This window comes from Echinops telfairi, unplaced genomic scaffold, assembly GCF_000313985.2.
Source record: "Echinops telfairi isolate 266 unplaced genomic scaffold, ASM31398v2 ScPeMD7_7457;HRSCAF=8495, whole genome shotgun sequence".
NCBI classification, from domain to species: domain Eukaryota; kingdom Metazoa; phylum Chordata; class Mammalia; order Afrosoricida; family Tenrecidae; genus Echinops; species Echinops telfairi.
This window is the reverse complement of record NW_022111357.1, coordinates 22,768,946-22,776,579: the sequence shown is the minus strand read 5'-3', so window position 1 is coordinate 22,776,579 and position 7,634 is coordinate 22,768,946. Positions and strand designations below refer to the sequence as shown.

Here is a 7,634-nt window from a genome sequence, read left to right as displayed (position 1 = left end):
CCGCCCCCCACCTGGGGGCCTGAAGTGGCGCATGCCCGGTGGACACCCTGGTTCCTAACAAAGCCACCAGCCTCTCCGAGGGAGATAGGCAAGCTTTCTACGTGAGTGAACTGTTATAGTCCTGGAGATCCACAGGGGCCATCCTACCCTGTTCTATAGTTGGCATTGTCTTGATGGCAGTGAGTTTTGAGAAGGGAGTTGGCAGCTAGGATGACCTCAGACACCCGCCCTTCCCCCACCCCTTGTATTGTTCCAGCTATTCATTGTCTGCCTCACTGGCTTGGGCCACAAGAGCAGGGAACACACCTCTATTTTTGCATCCTCAGTTGCTGGCCAGTGCCCACAGCACACCATTTCCAGTGAAATATTAGACAAACCCAGGTTTGTTGTTATCGAGCAGATCTCGGAGTGCCTGCTGTGTACCAGGCACAACTGTGCTCAGCGCTCGGAATAGCCCCATGGATCTGGCCCTGCTCTCTGGGAGCTAAAGTCTAGTGGCAAAAACCAGGACAGCCACTGCTAAAGTCCCAAATGGTGGGTGCTGCCACCAACGAAGCGAAGCAGTACTGAGGCAGAAACTAACCTGGGAGACCCTCTTTCTGTCGGCGGACCAGAGAATAGTTGATCCTGAGCCGTGGCGAGTGAGGCGTCAGCTCAAGCAAGAAGGGGAGAGGAACACGCAAACTGGGAGGACGAGCTTCGCAGCGGTTCTGAGCCCTTGGGGTGGGCTCGAACTGGGAGCTCTGGAGAAATGAGAGAGGCCTGTGGTTGTGGTGTAGTGAAGAGCTTCGAGGCTCTGTGCCCTTGGCCTCTCTGCACCCAGTGTTACCACTGCCAGTGCTGCACGCCCTTGGGCAAATTACACAGTAGTTGTCTGATCTGTAGAACATCGATTATGATACCTCTTCAGAACGGTTGTTGTGCGGATTAAATAAGAGAATGCAATCATAGGTTTCCTCATTGTTTTTTTTCTCTTGTTGTTATTCATATTGCTGAATTCCAATTAGGGAAGGCTAACTAAATTTGGCCCCAAATGGAAACTTATTTAATGTACTAAATAATGAAAATCCAGACGTGTGTTATTTCAACAGACAAAATTAAAGGGGTGTGTGTGTGTGTGTGTGTGTGTGTGTATGTGTGCGTGCGCGTATGTGTGTGCGTATGAATGAGGCATTTATTTCTCGGGAGGGGAGCAAATCTTTCCTTAATGTTTCTGTTTAGAGGAAAACACTCCAAATGGTATTTAAGTTTTTGTTTTTTGAAACCAATTACACCACCATCTCTGTAGAGCAGTTTTCAACGTTTTCGCATCCTGCGCCAGTTTGCCGCCATGGCAGCTGTGCCTTTCATAGGGCATATCCGGAAAGTGGCCATCCGCGTCCAGGTGGTGGGAATTTACAAATTTGTTTGCAAATGACTTCAGCTTCTCTTCTAAAAGTTTTCAAAACAAAAATGAGCTGATACCAAGGGCTCAAGTAGAAAGCAAATGTTTTGAGAATGATGATGGCAACAAATGTACAAATGTGTTTGACACAATGGATGGATGTATGGATTGTGATAAGAATTGTACGAGCCCCCAATAACGTGATTTTAAAAAAAGAAAAGAATGGTAGTTGGACCAATGTAGTGCTGGACTAAACACTGGAAGCTTCACTGCCAGAGGCATGGCTTGATTTGGAGCAACGCTGAAAGCCAATGCCCAGCAGTATTGTCAATAGAAGTAGCAAGCGCAGTAGGACGCAGAAGGGGATGATTCAGTCCTGTTAGCTTCAGGTTGTGGGGTTAGCCCAAGTCAGCCAGAATATTAGCAGGGATATGAGGTGGCCTTAGAAGTACACGAAATGTTCTCCACACTTCTCTGGCTGACTGGGAAAATTATGTGTAGGTCCAGGGAGACCTGAAAGGGCCTAGTGGAAAGTAAAAGCCAAGGCAGGTGTCCACATTTTCTCAGCTGTGCCATAGATGAATCGTGATCAAAAGAGAAAATGCAGAACAGAATCGAACATTCTCATGGACTCTAGATTGATTTTCTGGAGCCACAGAGGCCAGATGAACCCCTGAAACTATTACTTGGGCTAATGTTTAAATCTTAAAGATAACTCAACCTCACCCCTACCCCCCCCCAAAAAAAGTTTTCCAAACAGCAGTGTTGCCTACTTCACAGCAGAGTACTTGCTGACAGTTTCAAATGGCAGGCTTTCCGATAGGCGCACCCAGGGTGATGTTTGGGCTCTTGAGCATGAAGAATTACAGAGGCAGGAATACAACCAGGGAGCTACATCAGGCAAGCAGCAAGGTCAAGTTTCCCTGTAAGCGGTGTCTGGTAACCATATTGCACATGTCATCAGAAGACGTACAGGAGCCACGTAAGTGAAGCCCGGAGCTGGACAGAGAGTGGCATGTTAATGCAACGTTAAACAACAAGCCTCGAATTAAATTGCTATTTCAGGTTTGGGTGGGAGCTTCCCATTTAAAAAGTATTGCAGTTTTACTCTGTGATTTAGGTCTGCTGGGTTCCAGTAAAGAGTAGGTGGTAACACTGGCTTTGAAGGATAATCTAAAGCTGCAGGAAGAACCCGGGCATACCAATTTGTTTTTCAATCTATTTTATTTCAGCTCAAAGCATCATTGCAGGCAGGCAGCCCCAGAAAACAAGCCACACTTTGGCACCACTCCACCGCTTTCAGAGATAGAGGGAGACTGAGTGTAACCAGAGTGTGGCGTGTTTACTCGGACTCTCTGTCTGCAATAATGCTTTGAACTGAAATAAAATAGATTGAAAAACAAATTGGTATGCCCTGTTGCCTCATACAGAGTATTTACATTACCTTTCCAGAGGACTGCCTGTACCAGCACCCCGGGGGAAGGCAGTGACCCCTCAGCCTCTTTCAACTTTTCTAGAGAGTGAATGCTTTCATTTTTGCAGGGAAATTGAATTGGGATATATGGTTTTCTCGCTCTCCAATGGCCGGCCTCCTGAAGCTGTCATCTTGATAATGTGGAAGAAGTTTGCTAGCAACTACATAGAGGAGGGAATTAAATATTAAGGGCATTTAAAGTCAGAGATGAGATTTCCACTTTCTTTAAGTCACGCGAAGGGGTGCTGTGTTTCATTTGCAGAGAGCATGCAGCTTCGTGACTCCTGCAGCCCTCCGGGGAGAGGAGGTGAAAGCTAGCTTTCCCTACATTTCCCTAGTGTCCTTTAGCGCCGGCTCCTCAAAATCATGACACCAAGTATTTCATTTCCTTTGATACACTAAAATACATTTTAACAGATCCCCCTAAGGCAGGGGTTGTTAATCGGGACAAACGGTTGGGCTGCACGGGGTACAAGAAACCTTGGACATTGCCTGTACACTGTGTGAGCGTCGTTTTTCTTCAGAGAGCCCGTTATTTTAACCAGATCACAGAGTTTGTCCTTGCCCCCTCCAAGTGCAGAGCCAACAATAAAATAGTATGCAGCCCCACCCCCCAGCCCCCTCCATGGACCAGTTACTTTCCACTGCTCTGCGACCTTGACCTCAGAGTTTTGAAAGTGTATTTTCAGGCTTTGGTTTTTGCCTTAAGTGGTGAAGCATCATTGAAGGTTTTGAAGTGCTTCAGAAATACCTTAGAGATTGTTGTTTGTCATGGTTTTGTGGAAGGTTTTCCGTGAGACTGGTGAAATGCTGATGTCCTGCCTTGGCGGTCTTGTTTGCAGACATCCTGTTGGCTCTTCTGCCTGGTGAAGTGACGCTTGGCACCAATTTCTTGCAGATGGAGTCGGTTCCTCAGATTTAGGACCACCACCACCACCAAACCAAACTCCCTGCCATGGAGTCAATGCCAACTCTCTAGGGCAGGGGAGAACTGCCCCGTGGGTTTCCGAGACTGTCAACTGCAGGCAGCCCATCCTCTCCCTTGGAGCTGCTGGCGGCTTCAGTCTGCTGACCTTTGGGGTCAAAGCCCAACTTGTAACCATTAGCCACCAGGGCGCTGTCAGATTCAGGAAAGTGGGGCTGAGAAGGGAGAGGGGAAGTGCAGAGCAGCAGATTAGTCTCAAGAAAGCACACCCAAAGGAGTAAAGAACAGGGTGCTGCTCCTCATTTGTCCAGGAGGTCTCCTGTACCAGGGAAAGAAAAGAGACCATCAGCCTGACGTCTGAACTCAGGCCCTGTTTCATGATCATTAGTGACCAGACTGATGGTGGCCCCATGCAAAGCACTGCCCAGTCCTTGTGCCATTCATATGATTCACTGTGGATTGGACCATTGTGATCCATAGAATAGTCACTGACCAATTTCAAAAGTGGATTGCCAGGCCTTTATTCCTAGTCTTAGTCTGGAAACCCTGCTGCAACCTGTACCACATCGAAGCAGCACGATAGCCTCAGTTGACAGCCCAGGATCAGACCCATGCCTTTCGAATAGAAGGAGAGCATGCTGTCACGACACCACCTGTGCCCTCTCTAATGCTGCTAGTGTGTGCCTTTGAGTCAGTTCAGCGCACAGAGAGCCCAAAGTCCAGCATACAGGTAGCTGCCCCATATGGTTCCTTAGGCTGCAATCTTTATGGGCGCAGATTGCCAGTCTTTTCTCCCGATGAGCAGCTGGTGAATCTAAATTGCCAGCCCCTCAGTTAGCAGCCACTAGACCCCTCTGCAAAAGTCAATTCATAGATGTAATTTCTGGTTTTATGAGTATATACATGACAGGAAATAAAAGGAAGGAGATATCCTTTCATTCTTGGGACCTCAATAGAAAACTGCTGTAGGCCAGGTGTTTGTTTGACCTCACGCTTTTAAAAAAAACATTTAAAAACATCATCTACATTGAAACATTAGAGATTTTCAGCTTCTCCTGAAAAATCCTGCCAACCACCTTGGGGAGAAGCCAAGTAAGCTGCTGTCCCCTGTAGGTTCTGACAAGAGCACTCTAGCTTTCCAGAACCCCCACGTGTTTCTCCTGTACTTCTCTGCCTGACCCTGAGAGGCATGCGCGTGAGTGACCTCTGCTGTAGGCCTAGCATCTGGCTCTGGGACAGGACCAAACAACAGGATGCTGGAAAAAGAGAAGGACCCAAGAAGGAAGAGGGGCATTAGAAATAAGGCATTACAAGTATCAAAATAGGCTCAAAATAGTGGTTACTGACAGATTTATTTTTGAAGCCTCTCCTACCTACTCGACCATGGTTTAAAAAAAATTTGTGTATTAACACCGACCGCTCGCTCGCTCGCAGGAAAGGTTTGCGGTGAGAATGATGTTAGGTGTGCTAGAGGAGGGAGCTCTGTGTCATTTTGCCTGGGCCACCATTCTCAGTGGTTCAGCAGGTGCGTAACAATAAAGTTAGGTAGTTACTGATTATGCCAATTAGCAGTTATATAACGATACAATCTGGCAGTTAGTGATCCTACGTTTTGTGATCTGCTGTCATCATTCTGCATTTTCATATAATGCCACATTTCATATGACAGCCTAGTCTTGTAACTTCATGGGTCCGAGCCTGAGAAGGTATTGCAGGTGGTAATCTAACCTGCTACTTGTGCATGTGCCTCTGCTTTTCTAAACTCCAATGTAACTTTGCCTTGTCTTGACTCCTTGCGCTCCTTGTTCCCACTGCGTTTGAATGATGATGCCAAGGGTGTTGGCACAAGTAAACTTGCCATCATTCTCCCACCTGGTACTTCTTCTGGTGTCAATGGATGACCCCACAGAGTTGCCAAAGGCACAAACCTGGGCGTTGTCCCACATTCTTCCCTGCCTCACACTCACCCTCCTTGACTCCCAACTGACACCACTGAGTTAGAGTCTAAGCCTTTTCTGCTTAAGTTTCCTGTCATCTCGTGTCCTGGTCCAATCTAGGCTCAGCTGGCTTCTACTTTATTGGCTCCTCCAAGGGTCATTATGGGTCCGAATCAACTCAGTGGCAATGGGTTTTGGTGCCCATTTGGTGTGCCGTGGCCAGTGGTCTTTCTAAAGCACAGTTCCAAACATGGGTCACACCCTTGCTTACAGCGCTCCCATGGCTCTCCTCCCTGACTGCAGGGTAGTGCAGTTCTTGGCTTGGCATGTTCTGTACTCAAGCTCTGGCTGTGTGTCTCTCTAAGGGGTGGTTCTCAACCTGTGGGCCACGCCCCCTTTGGGGGTTGAAAGACCCTTTCACAGGAGTCGCCCAATTCAGCAAAATTGCAGTTATGAAGTAGCAGCAAAAATAATTTTGTGGTTGGGGGTGGTCACCACAATATGAGGAACTGTCTGTATCAAAGGGTTACGGCATTAGGAAGGTTGAGAACCACGGCTCTAAAGCCTCAGCTCCGCTCCCTCTACCTGGACTCCAGTCATACATGCTGTGTGAGGAGGTATGCGCTCCCCCCCAAAAAAAATGGATTTTTTTCAAAGCTATGTATTAAAATATTTTTACAAAACAACCATATCACCTTAATGTGTACTCTCCATTACAATACATTTGTCAAATCCGCAGTTCCAAACTCGTCTGTTTGGATGGCTGACAGCACTGCCTCATTTTTCCTTCACCTCGTCTACATCTTCAAATTGCTATCCTTTCATGTTCCTCTTCATTAGAGGAAACAAAAAGAAATTGCACGGAGCAAAGTCAGGTGAGTCTGATGCAGCAAGAGAGAGGGTTTTTTTGCCAAAAAACTGGCACACTGAGATGGCTACATGAGTAGGTGTATTTTCGTGGTGGCAAAACCAGTCCCCTGTCTGCCACAGATCAGGCCTTTTTGTCTCACACTGTTGCACAGTCTTTTCAGAACTTCTAAATAGAAAGCTTGATTAAAGTCTGACCTGGTAAAATGAATTCCAAATGTACTAAGACATTTTTGTCCATTTGGGAAGTTGACAGACACCCAGAATGAGATTTGTCATTGTCTCTAGTTTGGGGAGACTAGTGAAACAAATTCATAAACACACATATGTATATAAGGGAGAGGTTTATATACAGGAGCAATTGAACATTGAGAAAGCATCCCAGCCCAGTCCAGATCAAGTCCGTAAGTCTGACATTAGCCCATACGTCCAACAGCAATCCATAAAGTCCTCTTCAGACTCACAAAACGCATGCAATGATGCCGAATGCAGGACGATGACAGGCCAATGGGTAGAAAGTCTGGACCCAGTGGTGTTGTAAGCATCTCAGCACTGGCAGGGGTCTCTGCGTGGCTCCTCCAGCTTCAGAGGTCTTGTCTTCTGCAATGTCTCCCCGGGAGTGGCAGAGAGAGAGAGGTGTCTCCCGCCTCCAAGGAGGAAGTACGGATTTCCCAGAATTCTCAGGAGAAGGCCATGCTCACACAGAGGCCTCATTGACTATGATCTGATTGACAAGCCAGACTCCACCCCTACACTCTTAATCCTCAAGTTGACAAATGATTATGTATCTACCACAGTCATCAATCGACACTTCACCTTTTTGGAAACAAGCTGTGTTCAACATCACAATGGTTTCTGTGGCATTTTTCCAGAGCAGAAAGCAAAATTACACAGCTTCGCGCTGTTCTCTTAAATCGGCCACCATAAAAAATGAGGTTCAAGTGAATCGAGTGAAACTGCTTTTATGAAAAAATTCACTGTGACCAGAGACAACCTTCCCAGGCAACACCATTGTGTGCACTAACTCAGAGCAAGTTGTTCGATCTT

General features: G+C 46.9%; 1 protein-coding gene across 2 annotated transcripts in view; it reads left to right on the top strand.

The window, feature by feature from the left end:
- Window positions 1-7,634, top strand: part of ZBTB40 (zinc finger and BTB domain containing 40) — a 78,765-nt gene that overhangs the window by 2,950 nt on the left and 68,181 nt on the right. The window lies entirely within an intron of this gene.